General features: G+C 66.9%; 8 non-coding genes across 8 annotated transcripts; all 8 read right to left on the bottom strand.

The window, feature by feature from the left end:
- Positions 1 to 248: 248 nt before the first annotated feature.
- Positions 249 to 367, bottom strand: LOC129529743 (5S ribosomal RNA). Its single transcript, XR_008675301.1, has one exon. It is a non-coding gene; the product is annotated as a 5S ribosomal RNA (ribosomal RNA).
- A 2,129-nt stretch (positions 368 to 2,496) lies between these two features.
- Positions 2,497 to 2,615, bottom strand: LOC129529741 (5S ribosomal RNA). The gene has a single exon (XR_008675299.1). It is a non-coding gene; the product is annotated as a 5S ribosomal RNA (ribosomal RNA).
- A 2,129-nt stretch (positions 2,616 to 4,744) lies between these two features.
- Positions 4,745 to 4,863, bottom strand: LOC129529739 (5S ribosomal RNA). Its single transcript, XR_008675297.1, has one exon. It is a non-coding gene; the product is annotated as a 5S ribosomal RNA (ribosomal RNA).
- A 2,129-nt stretch (positions 4,864 to 6,992) lies between these two features.
- LOC129529737 (5S ribosomal RNA) lies at positions 6,993 to 7,111 on the bottom strand. The gene has a single exon (XR_008675296.1). It is a non-coding gene; the product is annotated as a 5S ribosomal RNA (ribosomal RNA).
- A 2,129-nt stretch (positions 7,112 to 9,240) lies between these two features.
- On the bottom strand, positions 9,241 to 9,359 carry LOC129529736 (5S ribosomal RNA). The gene has a single exon (XR_008675295.1). It is a non-coding gene; the product is annotated as a 5S ribosomal RNA (ribosomal RNA).
- Positions 9,360 to 11,488: 2,129 nt separating this feature from the next.
- LOC129529735 (5S ribosomal RNA) lies at positions 11,489 to 11,607 on the bottom strand. Its single transcript, XR_008675294.1, has one exon. It is a non-coding gene; the product is annotated as a 5S ribosomal RNA (ribosomal RNA).
- A 2,129-nt stretch (positions 11,608 to 13,736) lies between these two features.
- Positions 13,737 to 13,855, bottom strand: LOC129529732 (5S ribosomal RNA). Its single transcript, XR_008675291.1, has one exon. It is a non-coding gene; the product is annotated as a 5S ribosomal RNA (ribosomal RNA).
- Positions 13,856 to 15,984: 2,129 nt separating this feature from the next.
- On the bottom strand, positions 15,985 to 16,103 carry LOC129529731 (5S ribosomal RNA). Its single transcript, XR_008675289.1, has one exon. It is a non-coding gene; the product is annotated as a 5S ribosomal RNA (ribosomal RNA).
- Positions 16,104 to 18,174: the final 2,071 nt, after the last annotated feature.

Genomic DNA, 18,174 nt, shown 5'->3' on the forward strand with positions numbered 1-18,174 from the left:
CAGGAGCTCGAGACCATCCCGGCTAACAGGGTGAAACCCCGTCTCTAGGAAAAAGAGAAAAAATTAGCCGGGCGAGGTGGCGGGCGCCTGTAGGCCCAGCTACTCGGGAGGCTGAGGCCGGAGAATGGCGTGAACCCGGGAGGCGGAGCTTGCAGTGAGCCGAGATGGCGCCACTGCACTCCAGCCTGGGCGACAGAGCGAGACTCCGTCTGGAAGAAAAGGAAAGAAAAGCAGAAAGCCAAAGAAAAAGCCTACAGCACCCGGTATTCCCAGGCGGTCTCCCATCCAAGTACTAACCAGGCCCGACCCTGCTTAGCTTCCGAGATCAGACGAGATCGGGCGCGTTCAGGGTGGTATGGCCGTAGACGCCCGAGGAGGCGCCTGGCTGCCCCAAGAGCCCGGCCGGGCCGTGCCCGCCGGATTGCAGCCGTCACCGCCGGCCCGGGGCCGCGGGGCTCGGATCGGGGACCCCCGAGCCGCTGGCCCGCGGCCTTCCCCCGGCTCCCGTGCTCCCGAGGTTCCACCACATCGGGCCCGCTGGGAGCAGGGAGTGCTCCGAGGCGTCAGGGCCCAGGGCCCACCATCCTGGGACGCCCTCCGTTCCTCCGCCCTGTGGCGGACGCAGCGTTTTGGATCCCTCGCCGCACAGGGGCTCCTGCGAGGCCCCCTCTTGCCCCACCCACCCAGAGCCGTCAGTGCTGGCCAAAGGCCTACAGCCGGCCTAGCCGCGCGGTGCCTTTCTCTCACAACGCCCCCACCACGGTCGCTGGTCTCGACCAAGACCCGGCCGGGGGGCAAGAGGGCGTGGGGTGTAGCCGGTCGTGGGGTGGCCCCGTTTTGCGCTGGGCTGGCACTAGGGGCGGCGGCCTGATCTCGGGTGAGAGGGCCTGAGAGAAACCCAGACACACCCCACCACCAGCAGGAGCAAATCCACTCCCCCACACACAGACACACCCGGGCGCGCTCGCACGCGCGCTCGCGGACACACACACACACAGAAACACACACACACTGACACACACACACACAGAGACACACACACACAGACACACGCACACCCACACACACGCGCACGCACACACACACGCGGCTTGAAGGAGAGCAAGGACGAGATCGATGGAGAGATAGAAACCGAGTGAGGGAGAGAGACAGCGATCGACAGAGAGAGGGGAGGGCGAGAGGGAAGGAGACAGACAGGCTGAGAAAGAGAGAGGGACAGAGAAAGAGAGAGCGAGACAGAGAGACGGAGGGAAAACGGCAGAAGTAGCGCGAGGTCCACGGGGAAACCTAGAAGAGAGAGGCGGAGGGAGCTAGAGAGCGAGAGCGATAGAGACTGAGAGAGGAAGCGTCCGGCTCCGTTAGGCAGCGCCCTCTTGAGCAGGTCGGGATAGGGTGGAGGGGGCTTGGGCTGCGCCAGAACACGGGGGCCAGGCGGTCCGTGCGAGAGGACCGACGGAGCGCTGAGACGGGCTTTTTCTTGGATGAATTGCTTGCTTTGGAGGTGGGTTTCGTAGGCTCCTGCCTTTCTTGGCACCTCCCTGTGCTCTGGGTGCCTTGCGGCGGGCCCCGAGATTTGCAGAGCGCGCCCGCCCGTTTGGCGGGAGCCGTGGCACCGGGCGGGCCCGGAGGCCTGGGTCTCTGGCGTGTCCTCGGGACTGGAGTCGTGGACACGAAGTCGGGGGCATTGGGAATCCCGGGTGCACAGGGACTGTTTTCCTGGTGGCTGGCGAAGCAATGTCCTTCCCCCGGGTAAAGCAGCCCATGCGTTCTGGAGCCGAGGTCTTGGTTGGCGTCCGTGGCACCCGCTGCCCCTGCCCGCCCCTTGCCCCGGTTTGGAAGGGTGCGACGACGGCGCCCGATGGGTGAATTGAATGGCCTGGGCGTTCCGGGAGCGGGAAGGCACCGCGAACGGACGGGACCCCGCGGCTGCGACTTTGGGGTCCGGCCCCCTGCCCTCCCAGGCTGGAGCCGGGCGCCTGGCGGGGCGGCGGCGAGGCGGAAGCGGTGGGACGCTGCTGCCCGGCGTGCAGTAGGGGCGGACCCCCAGGAGGAGGACCCCGGCTGCGGCGGGGGTGTAGGTGGGCGGTAAAGGGGGAGCAGAGTCAGGGGAGGTTGGGAAGCATGGCGACTGTAGGGGGAAGGGAGGCAGCGGGGAAGCCAAAAAAGCCTGCAGCAGGCCGTGCGGGCGCGGTGGCTCCCGCCTGTAATCCCAGCACTCTGGGAGGCAGAGGCGGGTGGGTCACGAGGTCAGGAGCTCGAGACCATCCCGGCTAACAGGGTGAAACCCCGTCTCTAGGAAAAAGAGAAAAAATTAGCCGGGCGAGGTGGCGGGCGCCTGTAGGCCCAGCTACTCGGGAGGCTGAGGCCGGAGAATGGCGTGAACCCGGGAGGCGGAGCTTGCAGTGAGCCGAGATGGCGCCACTGCACTCCAGCCTGGGCGACAGAGCGAGACTCCGTCTGGAAGAAAAGGAAAGAAAAGCAGAAAGCCAAAGAAAAAGCCTACAGCACCCGGTATTCCCAGGCGGTCTCCCATCCAAGTACTAACCAGGCCCGACCCTGCTTAGCTTCCGAGATCAGACGAGATCGGGCGCGTTCAGGGTGGTATGGCCGTAGACGCCCGAGGAGGCGCCTGGCTGCCCCAAGAGCCCGGCCGGGCCGTGCCCGCCGGATTGCAGCCGTCACCGCCGGCCCGGGGCCGCGGGGCTCGGATCGGGGACCCCCGAGCCGCTGGCCCGCGGCCTTCCCCCGGCTCCCGTGCTCCCGAGGTTCCACCACATCGGGCCCGCTGGGAGCAGGGAGTGCTCCGAGGCGTCAGGGCCCAGGGCCCACCATCCTGGGACGCCCTCCGTTCCTCCGCCCTGTGGCGGACGCAGCGTTTTGGATCCCTCGCCGCACAGGGGCTCCTGCGAGGCCCCCTCTTGCCCCACCCACCCAGAGCCGTCAGTGCTGGCCAAAGGCCTACAGCCGGCCTAGCCGCGCGGTGCCTTTCTCTCACAACGCCCCCACCACGGTCGCTGGTCTCGACCAAGACCCGGCCGGGGGGCAAGAGGGCGTGGGGTGTAGCCGGTCGTGGGGTGGCCCCGTTTTGCGCCGGGCTGGCACTAGGGGCGGCGGCCTGATCTCGGGTGAGAGGGCCTGAGAGAAACCCAGACACACCCCACCACCAGCAGGAGCAAATCCACTCCCCCACACACAGACACACCCGGGCGCGCTCGCACGCGCGCTCGCGGACACACACACACACAGAAACACACACACACTGACACACACACACACAGAGACACACACACACAGACACACGCACACCCACACACACGCGCACGCACACACACACGCGGCTTGAAGGAGAGCAAGGACGAGATCGATGGAGAGATAGAAACCGAGTGAGGGAGAGAGACAGCGATCGACAGAGAGAGGGGAGGGCGAGAGGGAAGGAGACAGACAGGCTGAGAAAGAGAGAGGGACAGAGAAAGAGAGAGCGAGACAGAGAGACGGAGGGAAAACGGCAGAAGTAGCGCGAGGTCCACGGGGAAACCTAGAAGAGAGAGGCGGAGGGAGCTAGAGAGCGAGAGCGATAGAGACTGAGAGAGGAAGCGTCCGGCTCCGTTAGGCAGCGCCCTCTTGAGCAGGTCGGGATAGGGTGGAGGGGGCTTGGGCTGCGCCAGAACACGGGGGCCAGGCGGTCCGTGCGAGAGGACCGACGGAGCGCTGAGACGGGCTTTTTCTTGGATGAATTGCTTGCTTTGGAGGTGGGTTTCGTAGGCTCCTGCCTTTCTTGGCACCTCCCTGTGCTCTGGGTGCCTTGCGGCGGGCCCCGAGATTTGCAGAGCGCGCCCGCCCGTTTGGCGGGAGCCGTGGCACCGGGCGGGCCCGGAGGCCTGGGTCTCTGGCGTGTCCTCGGGACTGGAGTCGTGGACACGAAGTCGGGGGCATTGGGAATCCCGGGTGCACAGGGACTGTTTTCCTGGTGGCTGGCGAAGCAATGTCCTTCCCCCGGGTAAAGCAGCCCATGCGTTCTGGAGCCGAGGTCTTGGTTGGCGTCCGTGGCACCCGCTGCCCCTGCCCGCCCCTTGCCCCGGTTTGGAAGGGTGCGACGACGGCGCCCGATGGGTGAATTGAATGGCCTGGGCGTTCCGGGAGCGGGAAGGCACCGCGAACGGACGGGACCCCGCGGCTGCGACTTTGGGGTCCGGCCCCCTGCCCTCCCAGGCTGGAGCCGGGCGCCTGGCGGGGCGGCGGCGAGGCGGAAGCGGTGGGACGCTGCTGCCCGGCGTGCAGTAGGGGCGGACCCCCAGGAGGAGGACCCCGGCTGCGGCGGGGGTGTAGGTGGGCGGTAAAGGGGGAGCAGAGTCAGGGGAGGTTGGGAAGCATGGCGACTGTAGGGGGAAGGGAGGCAGCGGGGAAGCCAAAAAAGCCTGCAGCAGGCCGTGCGGGCGCGGTGGCTCCCGCCTGTAATCCCAGCACTCTGGGAGGCAGAGGCGGGTGGGTCACGAGGTCAGGAGCTCGAGACCATCCCGGCTAACAGGGTGAAACCCCGTCTCTAGGAAAAAGAGAAAAAATTAGCCGGGCGAGGTGGCGGGCGCCTGTAGGCCCAGCTACTCGGGAGGCTGAGGCCGGAGAATGGCGTGAACCCGGGAGGCGGAGCTTGCAGTGAGCCGAGATGGCGCCACTGCACTCCAGCCTGGGCGACAGAGCGAGACTCCATCTGGAAGAAAAGGAAAGAAAAGCAGAAAGCCAAAGAAAAAGCCTACAGCACCCGGTATTCCCAGGCGGTCTCCCATCCAAGTACTAACCAGGCCCGACCCTGCTTAGCTTCCGAGATCAGACGAGATCGGGCGCGTTCAGGGTGGTATGGCCGTAGACGCCCGAGGAGGCGCCTGGCTGCCCCAAGAGCCCGGCCGGGCCGTGCCCGCCGGATTGCAGCCGTCACCGCCGGCCCGGGGCCGCGGGGCTCGGATCGGGGACCCCCGAGCCGCTGGCCCGCGGCCTTCCCCCGGCTCCCGTGCTCCCGAGGTTCCACCACATCGGGCCCGCTGGGAGCAGGGAGTGCTCCGAGGCGTCAGGGCCCAGGGCCCACCATCCTGGGACGCCCTCCGTTCCTCCGCCCTGTGGCGGACGCAGCGTTTTGGATCCCTCGCCGCACAGGGGCTCCTGCGAGGCCCCCTCTTGCCCCACCCACCCAGAGCCGTCAGTGCTGGCCAAAGGCCTACAGCCGGCCTAGCCGCGCGGTGCCTTTCTCTCACAACGCCCCCACCACGGTCGCTGGTCTCGACCAAGACCCGGCCGGGGGGCAAGAGGGCGTGGGGTGTAGCCGGTCGTGGGGTGGCCCCGTTTTGCGCCGGGCTGGCACTAGGGGCGGCGGCCTGATCTCGGGTGAGAGGGCCTGAGAGAAACCCAGACACACCCCACCACCAGCAGGAGCAAATCCACTCCCCCACACACAGACACACCCGGGCGCGCTCGCACGCGCGCTCGCGGACACACACACACACAGAAACACACACACACTGACACACACACACACAGAGACACACACACACAGACACACGCACACCCACACACACGCGCACGCACACACACACGCGGCTTGAAGGAGAGCAAGGACGAGATCGATGGAGAGATAGAAACCGAGTGAGGGAGAGAGACAGCGATCGACAGAGAGAGGGGAGGGCGAGAGGGAAGGAGACAGACAGGCTGAGAAAGAGAGAGGGACAGAGAAAGAGAGAGCGAGACAGAGAGACGGAGGGAAAACGGCAGAAGTAGCGCGAGGTCCACGGGGAAACCTAGAAGAGAGAGGCGGAGGGAGCTAGAGAGCGAGAGCGATAGAGACTGAGAGAGGAAGCGTCCGGCTCCGTTAGGCAGCGCCCTCTTGAGCAGGTCGGGATAGGGTGGAGGGGGCTTGGGCTGCGCCAGAACACGGGGGCCAGGCGGTCCGTGCGAGAGGACCGACGGAGCGCTGAGACGGGCTTTTTCTTGGATGAATTGCTTGCTTTGGAGGTGGGTTTCGTAGGCTCCTGCCTTTCTTGGCACCTCCCTGTGCTCTGGGTGCCTTGCGGCGGGCCCCGAGATTTGCAGAGCGCGCCCGCCCGTTTGGCGGGAGCCGTGGCACCGGGCGGGCCCGGAGGCCTGGGTCTCTGGCGTGTCCTCGGGACTGGAGTCGTGGACACGAAGTCGGGGGCATTGGGAATCCCGGGTGCACAGGGACTGTTTTCCTGGTGGCTGGCGAAGCAATGTCCTTCCCCCGGGTAAAGCAGCCCATGCGTTCTGGAGCCGAGGTCTTGGTTGGCGTCCGTGGCACCCGCTGCCCCTGCCCGCCCCTTGCCCCGGTTTGGAAGGGTGCGACGACGGCGCCCGATGGGTGAATTGAATGGCCTGGGCGTTCCGGGAGCGGGAAGGCACCGCGAACGGACGGGACCCCGCGGCTGCGACTTTGGGGTCCGGCCCCCTGCCCTCCCAGGCTGGAGCCGGGCGCCTGGCGGGGCGGCGGCGAGGCGGAAGCGGTGGGACGCTGCTGCCCGGCGTGCAGTAGGGGCGGACCCCCAGGAGGAGGACCCCGGCTGCGGCGGGGGTGTAGGTGGGCGGTAAAGGGGGAGCAGAGTCAGGGGAGGTTGGGAAGCATGGCGACTGTAGGGGGAAGGGAGGCAGCGGGGAAGCCAAAAAAGCCTGCAGCAGGCCGTGCGGGCGCGGTGGCTCCCGCCTGTAATCCCAGCACTCTGGGAGGCAGAGGCGGGTGGGTCACGAGGTCAGGAGCTCGAGACCATCCCGGCTAACAGGGTGAAACCCCGTCTCTAGGAAAAAGAGAAAAAATTAGCCGGGCGAGGTGGCGGGCGCCTGTAGGCCCAGCTACTCGGGAGGCTGAGGCCGGAGAATGGCGTGAACCCGGGAGGCGGAGCTTGCAGTGAGCCGAGATGGCGCCACTGCACTCCAGCCTGGGCGACAGAGCGAGACTCCGTCTGGAAGAAAAGGAAAGAAAAGCAGAAAGCCAAAGAAAAAGCCTACAGCACCCGGTATTCCCAGGCGGTCTCCCATCCAAGTACTAACCAGGCCCGACCCTGCTTAGCTTCCGAGATCAGACGAGATCGGGCGCGTTCAGGGTGGTATGGCCGTAGACGCCCGAGGAGGCGCCTGGCTGCCCCAAGAGCCCGGCCGGGCCGTGCCCGCCGGATTGCAGCCGTCACCGCCGGCCCGGGGCCGCGGGGCTCGGATCGGGGACCCCCGAGCCGCTGGCCCGCGGCCTTCCCCCGGCTCCCGTGCTCCCGAGGTTCCACCACATCGGGCCCGCTGGGAGCAGGGAGTGCTCCGAGGCGTCAGGGCCCAGGGCCCACCATCCTGGGACGCCCTCCGTTCCTCCGCCCTGTGGCGGACGCAGCGTTTTGGATCCCTCGCCGCACAGGGGCTCCTGCGAGGCCCCCTCTTGCCCCACCCACCCAGAGCCGTCAGTGCTGGCCAAAGGCCTACAGCCGGCCTAGCCGCGCGGTGCCTTTCTCTCACAACGCCCCCACCACGGTCGCTGGTCTCGACCAAGACCCGGCCGGGGGGCAAGAGGGCGTGGGGTGTAGCCGGTCGTGGGGTGGCCCCGTTTTGCGCCGGGCTGGCACTAGGGGCGGCGGCCTGATCTCGGGTGAGAGGGCCTGAGAGAAACCCAGACACACCCCACCACCAGCAGGAGCAAATCCACTCCCCCACACACAGACACACCCGGGCGCGCTCGCACGCGCGCTCGCGGACACACACACACACAGAAACACACACACACTGACACACACACACACAGAGACACACACACACAGACACACGCACACCCACACACACGCGCACGCACACACACACGCGGCTTGAAGGAGAGCAAGGACGAGATCGATGGAGAGATAGAAACCGAGTGAGGGAGAGAGACAGCGATCGACAGAGAGAGGGGAGGGCGAGAGGGAAGGAGACAGACAGGCTGAGAAAGAGAGAGGGACAGAGAAAGAGAGAGAGAGACAGAGAGACGGAGGGAAAACGGCAGAAGTAGCGCGAGGTCCACGGGGAAACCTAGAAGAGAGAGGCGGAGGGAGCTAGAGAGCGAGAGCGATAGAGACTGAGAGAGGAAGCGTCCGGCTCCGTTAGGCAGCGCCCTCTTGAGCAGGTCGGGATAGGGTGGAGGGGGCTTGGGCTGCGCCAGAACACGGGGGCCAGGCGGTCCGTGCGAGAGGACCGACGGAGCGCTGAGACGGGCTTTTTCTTGGATGAATTGCTTGCTTTGGAGGTGGGTTTCGTAGGCTCCTGCCTTTCTTGGCACCTCCCTGTGCTCTGGGTGCCTTGCGGCGGGCCCCGAGATTTGCAGAGCGCGCCCGCCCGTTTGGCGGGAGCCGTGGCACCGGGCGGGCCCGGAGGCCTGGGTCTCTGGCGTGTCCTCGGGACTGGAGTCGTGGACACGAAGTCGGGGGCATTGGGAATCCCGGGTGCACAGGGACTGTTTTCCTGGTGGCTGGCGAAGCAATGTCCTTCCCCCGGGTAAAGCAGCCCATGCGTTCTGGAGCCGAGGTCTTGGTTGGCGTCCGTGGCACCCGCTGCCCCTGCCCGCCCCTTGCCCCGGTTTGGAAGGGTGCGACGACGGCGCCCGATGGGTGAATTGAATGGCCTGGGCGTTCCGGGAGCGGGAAGGCACCGCGAACGGACGGGACCCCGCGGCTGCGACTTTGGGGTCCGGCCCCCTGCCCTCCCAGGCTGGAGCCGGGCGCCTGGCGGGGCGGCGGCGAGGCGGAAGCGGTGGGACGCTGCTGCCCGGCGTGCAGTAGGGGCGGACCCCCAGGAGGAGGACCCCGGCTGCGGCGGGGGTGTAGGTGGGCGGTAAAGGGGGAGCAGAGTCAGGGGAGGTTGGGAAGCATGGCGACTGTAGGGGGAAGGGAGGCAGCGGGGAAGCCAAAAAAGCCTGCAGCAGGCCGTGCGGGCGCGGTGGCTCCCGCCTGTAATCCCAGCACTCTGGGAGGCAGAGGCGGGTGGGTCACGAGGTCAGGAGCTCGAGACCATCCCGGCTAACAGGGTGAAACCCCGTCTCTAGGAAAAAGAGAAAAAATTAGCCGGGCGAGGTGGCGGGCGCCTGTAGGCCCAGCTACTCGGGAGGCTGAGGCCGGAGAATGGCGTGAACCCGGGAGGCGGAGCTTGCAGTGAGCCGAGATGGCGCCACTGCACTCCAGCCTGGGCGACAGAGCGAGACTCCGTCTGGAAGAAAAGGAAAGAAAAGCAGAAAGCCAAAGAAAAAGCCTACAGCACCCGGTATTCCCAGGCGGTCTCCCATCCAAGTACTAACCAGGCCCGACCCTGCTTAGCTTCCGAGATCAGACGAGATCGGGCGCGTTCAGGGTGGTATGGCCGTAGACGCCCGAGGAGGCGCCTGGCTGCCCCAAGAGCCCGGCCGGGCCGTGCCCGCCGGATTGCAGCCGTCACCGCCGGCCCGGGGCCGCGGGGCTCGGATCGGGGACCCCCGAGCCGCTGGCCCGCGGCCTTCCCCCGGCTCCCGTGCTCCCGAGGTTCCACCACATCGGGCCCGCTGGGAGCAGGGAGTGCTCCGAGGCGTCAGGGCCCAGGGCCCACCATCCTGGGACGCCCTCCGTTCCTCCGCCCTGTGGCGGACGCAGCGTTTTGGATCCCTCGCCGCACAGGGGCTCCTGCGAGGCCCCCTCTTGCCCCACCCACCCAGAGCCGTCAGTGCTGGCCAAAGGCCTACAGCCGGCCTAGCCGCGCGGTGCCTTTCTCTCACAACGCCCCCACCACGGTCGCTGGTCTCGACCAAGACCCGGCCGGGGGGCAAGAGGGCGTGGGGTGTAGCCGGTCGTGGGGTGGCCCCGTTTTGCGCCGGGCTGGCACTAGGGGCGGCGGCCTGATCTCGGGTGAGAGGGCCTGAGAGAAACCCAGACACACCCCACCACCAGCAGGAGCAAATCCACTCCCCCACACACAGACACACCCGGGCGCGCTCGCACGCGCGCTCGCGGACACACACACACACAGAAACACACACACACTGACACACACACACACAGAGACACACACACACAGACACACGCACACCCACACACACGCGCACGCACACACACACGCGGCTTGAAGGAGAGCAAGGACGAGATCGATGGAGAGATAGAAACCGAGTGAGGGAGAGAGACAGCGATCGACAGAGAGAGGGGAGGGCGAGAGGGAAGGAGACAGACAGGCTGAGAAAGAGAGAGGGACAGAGAAAGAGAGAGAGAGACAGAGAGACGGAGGGAAAACGGCAGAAGTAGCGCGAGGTCCACGGGGAAACCTAGAAGAGAGAGGCGGAGGGAGCTAGAGAGCGAGAGCGATAGAGACTGAGAGAGGAAGCGTCCGGCTCCGTTAGGCAGCGCCCTCTTGAGCAGGTCGGGATAGGGTGGAGGGGGCTTGGGCTGCGCCAGAACACGGGGGCCAGGCGGTCCGTGCGAGAGGACCGACGGAGCGCTGAGACGGGCTTTTTCTTGGATGAATTGCTTGCTTTGGAGGTGGGTTTCGTAGGCTCCTGCCTTTCTTGGCACCTCCCTGTGCTCTGGGTGCCTTGCGGCGGGCCCCGAGATTTGCAGAGCGCGCCCGCCCGTTTGGCGGGAGCCGTGGCACCGGGCGGGCCCGGAGGCCTGGGTCTCTGGCGTGTCCTCGGGACTGGAGTCGTGGACACGAAGTCGGGGGCATTGGGAATCCCGGGTGCACAGGGACTGTTTTCCTGGTGGCTGGCGAAGCAATGTCCTTCCCCCGGGTAAAGCAGCCCATGCGTTCTGGAGCCGAGGTCTTGGTTGGCGTCCGTGGCACCCGCTGCCCCTGCCCGCCCCTTGCCCCGGTTTGGAAGGGTGCGACGACGGCGCCCGATGGGTGAATTGAATGGCCTGGGCGTTCCGGGAGCGGGAAGGCACCGCGAACGGACGGGACCCCGCGGCTGCGACTTTGGGGTCCGGCCCCCTGCCCTCCCAGGCTGGAGCCGGGCGCCTGGCGGGGCGGCGGCGAGGCGGAAGCGGTGGGACGCTGCTGCCCGGCGTGCAGTAGGGGCGGACCCCCAGGAGGAGGACCCCGGCTGCGGCGGGGGTGTAGGTGGGCGGTAAAGGGGGAGCAGAGTCAGGGGAGGTTGGGAAGCATGGCGACTGTAGGGGGAAGGGAGGCAGCGGGGAAGCCAAAAAAGCCTGCAGCAGGCCGTGCGGGCGCGGTGGCTCCCGCCTGTAATCCCAGCACTCTGGGAGGCAGAGGCGGGTGGGTCACGAGGTCAGGAGCTCGAGACCATCCCGGCTAACAGGGTGAAACCCCGTCTCTAGGAAAAAGAGAAAAAATTAGCCGGGCGAGGTGGCGGGCGCCTGTAGGCCCAGCTACTCGGGAGGCTGAGGCCGGAGAATGGCGTGAACCCGGGAGGCGGAGCTTGCAGTGAGCCGAGATGGCGCCACTGCACTCCAGCCTGGGCGACAGAGCGAGACTCCGTCTGGAAGAAAAGGAAAGAAAAGCAGAAAGCCAAAGAAAAAGCCTACAGCACCCGGTATTCCCAGGCGGTCTCCCATCCAAGTACTAACCAGGCCCGACCCTGCTTAGCTTCCGAGATCAGACGAGATCGGGCGCGTTCAGGGTGGTATGGCCGTAGACGCCCGAGGAGGCGCCTGGCTGCCCCAAGAGCCCGGCCGGGCCGTGCCCGCCGGATTGCAGCCGTCACCGCCGGCCCGGGGCCGCGGGGCTCGGATCGGGGACCCCCGAGCCGCTGGCCCGCGGCCTTCCCCCGGCTCCCGTGCTCCCGAGGTTCCACCACATCGGGCCCGCTGGGAGCAGGGAGTGCTCCGAGGCGTCAGGGCCCAGGGCCCACCATCCTGGGACGCCCTCCGTTCCTCCGCCCTGTGGCGGACGCAGCGTTTTGGATCCCTCGCCGCACAGGGGCTCCTGCGAGGCCCCCTCTTGCCCCACCCACCCCGAGCCGTCAGTGCTGGCCAAAGGCCTACAGCCGGCCTAGCCGCGCGGTGCCTTTCTCTCACAACGCCCCCACCACGGTCGCTGGTCTCGACCAAGACCCGGCCGGGGGGCAAGAGGGCGTGGGGTGTAGCCGGTCGTGGGGTGGCCCCGTTTTGCGCCGGGCTGGCACTAGGGGCGGCGGCCTGATCTCGGGTGAGAGGGCCTGAGAGAAACCCAGACACACCCCACCACCAGCAGGAGCAAATCCACTCCCCCACACACAGACACACCCGGGCGCGCTCGCACGCGCGCTCGCGGACACACACACACACAGAAACACACACACACTGACACACACACACACAGAGACACACACACACAGACACACGCACACCCACACACACGCGCACGCACACACACACGCGGCTTGAAGGAGAGCAAGGACGAGATCGATGGAGAGATAGAAACCGAGTGAGGGAGAGAGACAGCGATCGACAGAGAGAGGGGAGGGCGAGAGGGAAGGAGACAGACAGGCTGAGAAAGAGAGAGGGACAGAGAAAGAGAGAGAGAGACAGAGAGACGGAGGGAAAACGGCAGAAGTAGCGCGAGGTCCACGGGGAAACCTAGAAGAGAGAGGCGGAGGGAGCTAGAGAGCGAGAGCGATAGAGACTGAGAGAGGAAGCGTCCGGCTCCGTTAGGCAGCGCCCTCTTGAGCAGGTCGGGATAGGGTGGAGGGGGCTTGGGCTGCGCCAGAACACGGGGGCCAGGCGGTCCGTGCGAGAGGACCGACGGAGCGCTGAGACGGGCTTTTTCTTGGATGAATTGCTTGCTTTGGAGGTGGGTTTCGTAGGCTCCTGCCTTTCTTGGCACCTCCCTGTGCTCTGGGTGCCTTGCGGCGGGCCCCGAGATTTGCAGAGCGCGCCCGCCCGTTTGGCGGGAGCCGTGGCACCGGGCGGGCCCGGAGGCCTGGGTCTCTGGCGTGTCCTCGGGACTGGAGTCGTGGACACGAAGTCGGGGGCATTGGGAATCCCGGGTGCACAGGGACTGTTTTCCTGGTGGCTGGCGAAGCAATGTCCTTCCCCCGGGTAAAGCAGCCCATGCGTTCTGGAGCCGAGGTCTTGGTTGGCGTCCGTGGCACCCGCTGCCCCTGCCCGCCCCTTGCCCCGGTTTGGAAGGGTGCGACGACGGCGCCCGATGGGTGAATTGAATGGCCTGGGCGTTCCGGGAGCGGGAAGGCACCGCGAACGGACGGGACCCCGCGGCTGCGACTTTGGGGTCCGGCCCCCTGCCCTCCCAGGCTGGAGCCGGGCGCCTGGCGGGGCGGCGGCGAGGCGGAAGCGGTGGGACGCTGCTGCCCGGCGTGCAGTAGGGGCGGACCCCCAGGAGGAGGACCCCGGCTGCGGCGGGGGTGTAGGTGGGCGGTAAAGGGGGAGCAGAGTCAGGGGAGGTTGGGAAGCATGGCGACTGTAGGGGGAAGGGAGGCAGCGGGGAAGCCAAAAAAGCCTGCAGCAGGCCGTGCGGGCGCGGTGGCTCCCGCCTGTAATCCCAGCACTCTGGGAGGCAGAGGCGGGTGGGTCACGAGGTCAGGAGCTCGAGACCATCCCGGCTAACAGGGTGAAACCCCGTCTCTAGGAAAAAGAGAAAAAATTAGCCGGGCGAGGTGGCGGGCGCCTGTAGGCCCAGCTACTCGGGAGGCTGAGGCCGGAGAATGGCGTGAACCCGGGAGGCGGAGCTTGCAGTGAGCCGAGATGGCGCCACTGCACTCCAGCCTGGGCGACAGAGCGAGACTCCGTCTGGAAGAAAAGGAAAGAAAAGCAGAAAGCCAAAGAAAAAGCCTACAGCACCCGGTATTCCCAGGCGGTCTCCCATCCAAGTACTAACCAGGCCCGACCCTGCTTAGCTTCCGAGATCAGACGAGATCGGGCGCGTTCAGGGTGGTATGGCCGTAGACGCCCGAGGAGGCGCCTGGCTGCCCCAAGAGCCCGGCCGGGCCGTGCCCGCCGGATTGCAGCCGTCACCGCCGGCCCGGGGCCGCGGGGCTCGGATCGGGGACCCCCGAGCCGCTGGCCCGCGGCCTTCCCCCGGCTCCCGTGCTCCCGAGGTTCCACCACATCGGGCCCGCTGGGAGCAGGGAGTGCTCCGAGGCGTCAGGGCCCAGGGCCCACCATCCTGGGACGCCCTCCGTTCCTCCGCCCTGTGGCGGACGCAGCGTTTTGGATCCCTCGCCGCACAGGGGCTCCTGCGAGGCCCCCTCTTGCCCCACCCACCCCGAGCCGTCAGTGCTGGCCAAAGGCCTACAGCCGGCCTAGCCGCGCGGTGCCTTTCTCTCACAACGCCCCCACCACGGTCGCTGGTCTCGACCAAGACCCGGCCGGGGGGCAAGAGGGCGTGGGGTGTAGCCGGTCGTGGGGTGGCCCCGTTTTGCGCCGGGCTGGCACTAGGGGCGGCGGCCTGATCTCGGGTGAGAGGGCCTGAGAGAAACCCAGACACACCCCACCACCAGCAGGAGCAAATCCACTCCCCCACACACAGACACACCCGGGCGCGCTCGCACGCGCGCTCGCGGACACACACACACACAGAAACACACACACACTGACACACACACACACAGAGACACACACACACAGACACACGCACACCCACACACACGCGCACGCACACACACACGCGGCTTGAAGGAGAGCAAGGACGAGATCGATGGAGAGATAGAAACCGAGTGAGGGAGAGAGACAGCGATCGACAGAGAGAGGGGAGGGCGAGAGGGAAGGAGACAGACAGGCTGAGAAAGAGAGAGGGACAGAGAAAGAGAGAGAGAGACAGAGAGACGGAGGGAAAACGGCAGAAGTAGCGCGAGGTCCACGGGGAAACCTAGAAGAGAGAGGCGGAGGGAGCTAGAGAGCGAGAGCGATAGAGACTGAGAGAGGAAGCGTCCGGCTCCGTTAGGCAGCGCCCTCTTGAGCAGGTCGGGATAGGGTGGAGGGGGCTTGGGCTGCGCCAGAACACGGGGGCCAGGCGGTCCGTGCGAGAGGACCGACGGAGCGCTGAGACGGGCTTTTTCTTGGATGAATTGCTTGCTTTGGAGGTGGGTTTCGTAGGCTCCTGCCTTTCTTGGCACCTCCCTGTGCTCTGGGTGCCTTGCGGCGGGCCCCGAGATTTGCAGAGCGCGCCCGCCCGTTTGGCGGGAGCCGTGGCACCGGGCGGGCCCGGAGGCCTGGGTCTCTGGCGTGTCCTCGGGACTGGAGTCGTGGACACGAAGTCGGGGGCATTGGGAATCCCGGGTGCACAGGGACTGTTTTCCTGGTGGCTGGCGAAGCAATGTCCTTCCCCCGGGTAAAGCAGCCCATGCGTTCTGGAGCCGAGGTCTTGGTTGGCGTCCGTGGCACCCGCTGCCCCTGCCCGCCCCTTGCCCCGGTTTGGAAGGGTGCGACGACGGCGCCCGATGGGTGAATTGAATGGCCTGGGCGTTCCGGGAGCGGGAAGGCACCGCGAACGGACGGGACCCCGCGGCTGCGACTTTGGGGTCCGGCCCCCTGCCCTCCCAGGCTGGAGCCGGGCGCCTGGCGGGGCGGCGGCGAGGCGGAAGCGGTGGGACGCTGCTGCCCGGCGTGCAGTAGGGGCGGACCCCCAGGAGGAGGACCCCGGCTGCGGCGGGGGTGTAGGTGGGCGGTAAAGGGGGAGCAGAGTCAGGGGAGGTTGGGAAGCATGGCGACTGTAGGGGGAAGGGAGGCAGCGGGGAAGCCAAAAAAGCCTGCAGCAGGCCGTGCGGGCGCGGTGGCTCCCGCCTGTAATCCCAGCACTCTGGGAGGCAGAGGCGGGTGGGTCACGAGGTCAGGAGCTCGAGACCATCCCGGCTAACAGGGTGAAACCCCGTCTCTAGGAAAAAGAGAAAAAATTAGCCGGGCGAGGTGGCGGGCGCCTGTAGGCCCAGCTACTCGGGAGGCTGAGGCCGGAGAATGGCGTGAACCCGGGAGGCGGAGCTTGCAGTGAGCCGAGATGGCGCCACTGCACTCCAGCCTGGGCGACAGAGCGAGACTCCGTCTGGAAGAAAAGGAAAGAAAAGCAGAAAGCCAAAGAAAAAGCCTACAGCACCCGGTATTCCCAGGCGGTCTCCCATCCAAGTACTAACCAGGCCCGACCCTGCTTAGCTTCCGAGATCAGACGAGATCGGGCGCGTTCAGGGTGGTATGGCCGTAGACGCCCGAGGAGGCGCCTGGCTGCCCCAAGAGCCCGGCCGGGCCGTGCCCGCCGGATTGCAGCCGTCACCGCCGGCCCGGGGCCGCGGGGCTCGGATCGGGGACCCCCGAGCCGCTGGCCCGCGGCCTTCCCCCGGCTCCCGTGCTCCCGAGGTTCCACCACATCGGGCCCGCTGGGAGCAGGGAGTGCTCCGAGGCGTCAGGGCCCAGGGCCCACCATCCTGGGACGCCCTCCGTTCCTCCGCCCTGTGGCGGACGCAGCGTTTTGGATCCCTCGCCGCACAGGGGCTCCTGCGAGGCCCCCTCTTGCCCCACCCACCCCGAGCCGTCAGTGCTGGCCAAAGGCCTACAGCCGGCCTAGCCGCGCGGTGCCTTTCTCTCACAACGCCCCCACCACGGTCGCTGGTCTCGACCAAGACCCGGCCGGGGGGCAAGAGGGCGTGGGGTGTAGCCGGTCGTGGGGTGGCCCCGTTTTGCGCCGGGCTGGCACTAGGGGCGGCGGCCTGATCTCGGGTGAGAGGGCCTGAGAGAAACCCAGACACACCCCACCACCAGCAGGAGCAAATCCACTCCCCCACACACAGACACACCCGGGCGCGCTCGCACGCGCGCTCGCGGACACACACACACACAGAAACACACACACACTGACACACACACACACAGAGACACACACACACAGACACACGCACACCCACACACACGCGCACGCACACACACACGCGGCTTGAAGGAGAGCAAGGACGAGATCGATGGAGAGATAGAAACCGAGTGAGGGAGAGAGACAGCGATCGACAGAGAGAGGGGAGGGCGAGAGGGAAGGAGACAGACAGGCTGAGAAAGAGAGAGGGACAGAGAAAGAGAGAGAGAGACAGAGAGACGGAGGGAAAACGGCAGAAGTAGCGCGAGGTCCACGGGGAAACCTAGAAGAGAGAGGCGGAGGGAGCTAGAGAGCGAGAGCGATAGAGACTGAGAGAGGAAGCGTCCGGCTCCGTTAGGCAGCGCCCTCTTGAGCAGGTCGGGATAGGGTGGAGGGGGCTTGGGCTGCGCCAGAACACGGGGGCCAGGCGGTCCGTGCGAGAGGACCGACGGAGCGCTGAGACGGGCTTTTTCTTGGATGAATTGCTTGCTTTGGAGGTGGGTTTCGTAGGCTCCTGCCTTTCTTGGCACCTCCCTGTGCTCTGGGTGCCTTGCGGCGGGCCCCGAGATTTGCAGAGCGCGCCCGCCCGTTTGGCGGGAGCCGTGGCACCGGGCGGGCCCGGAGGCCTGGGTCTCTGGCGTGTCCTCGGGACTGGAGTCGTGGACACGAAGTCGGGGGCATTGGGAATCCCGGGTGCACAGGGACTGTTTTCCTGGTGGCTGGCGAAGCAATGTCCTTCCCCCGGGTAAAGCAGCCCATGCGTTCTGGAGCCGAGGTCTTGGTTGGCGTCCGTGGCACCCGCTGCCCCTGCCCGCCCCTTGCCCCGGTTTGGAAGGGTGCGACGACGGCGCCCGATGGGTGAATTGAATGGCCTGGGCGTTCCGGGAGCGGGAAGGCACCGCGAACGGACGGGACCCCGCGGCTGCGACTTTGGGGTCCGGCCCCCTGCCCTCCCAGGCTGGAGCCGGGTGCCTGGCGGGGCGGCGGCGAGGCGGAAGCGGTGGGACGCTGCTGCCCGGCGTGCAGTAGGGGCGGACCCCCAGGAGGAGGACCCCGGCTGCGGCGGGGGTGTAGGTGGGCGGTAAAGGGGGAGCAGAGTCAGGGGAGGTTGGGAAGCATGGCGACTGTAGGGGGAAGGGAGGCAGCGGGGAAGCCAAAAAAGCCTGCAGCAGGCCGTGCGGGCGCGGTGGCTCCCGCCTGTAATCCCAGCACTCTGGGAGGCAGAGGCGGGTGGGTCACGAGGTCAGGAGCTCGAGACCATCCCGGCTAACAGGGTGAAACCCCGTCTCTAGGAAAAAGAGAAAAAATTAGCCGGGCGAGGTGGCGGGCGCCTGTAGGCCCAGCTACTCGGGAGGCTGAGGCCGGAGAATGGCGTGAACCCGGGAGGCGGAGCTTGCAGTGAGCCGAGATGGCGCCACTGCACTCCAGCCTGGG

This window comes from Gorilla gorilla, chromosome 1 (assembly GCF_029281585.2).
Source record: "Gorilla gorilla gorilla isolate KB3781 chromosome 1, NHGRI_mGorGor1-v2.1_pri, whole genome shotgun sequence".
In the NCBI taxonomy this organism is placed as follows: Eukaryota; Metazoa; Chordata; class Mammalia; order Primates; family Hominidae; genus Gorilla; species Gorilla gorilla.